This window comes from Octopus bimaculoides, chromosome 2 (genome assembly GCF_001194135.2).
Source record: "Octopus bimaculoides isolate UCB-OBI-ISO-001 chromosome 2, ASM119413v2, whole genome shotgun sequence".
Classification (NCBI taxonomy): Eukaryota; Metazoa; Mollusca; class Cephalopoda; order Octopoda; family Octopodidae; genus Octopus; species Octopus bimaculoides.
In genome coordinates, this window is record NC_068982.1 from 173,929,258 (window position 1) to 173,931,012 (window position 1,755).

Sequence of the window (1,755 nt, forward strand, 5' to 3'; positions counted from 1 at the left end):
ATATATATATATATATATATATATACATATAAGATAGATAGATAGATAGATATGTGTGTGTATCCGTGTGTGCGTACGTATGTGTGTATGTATCTGTACGCTGAAAATATAAAACGTATCAACATACATACATAGACAACTACGTTACACAATAGTTTTCATAAGACATTACAAGTACACGTTTATTGTGACCTTACTGAAGATACATAATAACGCAATAGTGAATTATCGGTATGAGAAAAGTAAGCAAGTATAGGTAAAACAATTAGGAGGATAGACAAGTATTAATGGGCGATTGAAGTTTATATCTTAAGGACGTTTTGCGTAATCGATGTTTACATTTCATAATCAGGTCACCATATTGGTTAATACTATCATTACTTTCCATAATAGCTAAAATTTCAGCGATGCAAAGAGAACTCTTTTAGTATGCCCAGTATATGGTTTTGCGCGTTGTACAATTGATCATTTAATAACGTAATTTAGCGAATCCGCATCAAATTCCAAATGGTCTTGGACAAACTTTAGATGCAAATAGCTTTAGTTTCTGGCTGAAAGCTATCATAAGGATTATGCATATTCACCTTAAAATCTATGTTCCAAGCACCCACATAAACACATTCTTACTAAATACCTGAGCAATTCATTGCTTTAATGGAAAAACACTTTCCTATTTCTGATATATAGAAAATTTTTTTTACCCCCCACTCTATTAAAAAACACTACTAAACGAAATATTTGTTGTCCAACGGGTAGCAAGACGGATATTTACAATTACAAAGTCGTTCTCATGCTTTGGCGAGATACGTGATGTTTTGATACACTGAGTTGCTTAAGCTGAGAGGATTGCCAAGGTAAGTATTGCTATCATTAATACTAACACCACTGCCTCTATTACGTATGTTACTGTCGACTGGTACAGAAATATCTCCAGGACCCTTATGTGGAGAAAGAGTTGTGTGCCCCACTCATAGTGGATACTGGTCTCTCCTCCAGACTGAAGAAAGCCCGCAGAATTGTTACACACAAGTCTAGGCTTCACGGGTGTCATGAAGATATTGTAATCTGTACACTCAAATAGAAGGAGTAATTTCTTATCATTGTGACAGCGGAGATATTACATATTACCGAGTAGGACAGCTTAATAGAGTGGGGATAAAAATGTTTTGATATATATTAGAAATAGGAACGTGTTTTTCCATTAAAGCAATAAATTGCTCAGGTAACCTACTCTGAAAATTGAGAGCAAAGGCTGGGTTAAACCAGATTACATCTAGTTCGCATCCCACGTCTAATAGCGTTACTAAAGCTAGAGTTAGGAAGGATAAGTTTGGGCTTATCAGACACCTGTGAGCTACCTAGCCTGAACTGACTATTGAAAGTATAGCTAGGCCTATTCCTAGGTTGTCTGTTGCTATGATTAACGCGCCCTTTCCTTTCAAAAGTTGATTACCTGCTGATAATGTATTTCATTGGTCATTTGACCAAGCTATTTCACCTACTCTTCTACTGTGGCAAAATTTAAAGAATTTTCCACTTTTCTTGCGTTAATGACTTACAACCGAAGGTAATCACACGAGAAAACCTAAGTTGTATGTGTGTGTGTGTGTGTGTGTGTGTGTGTGCGTTTGTGTGTGCATGTGTGTCTATGTGTATATGCGTTTGTGTATGTTTCTGTATATGTGTATGTGTGTGTATATATATATATATGTGTGTGTGTGTATATATTTATATATATATGTGTGTGTGTGTGTG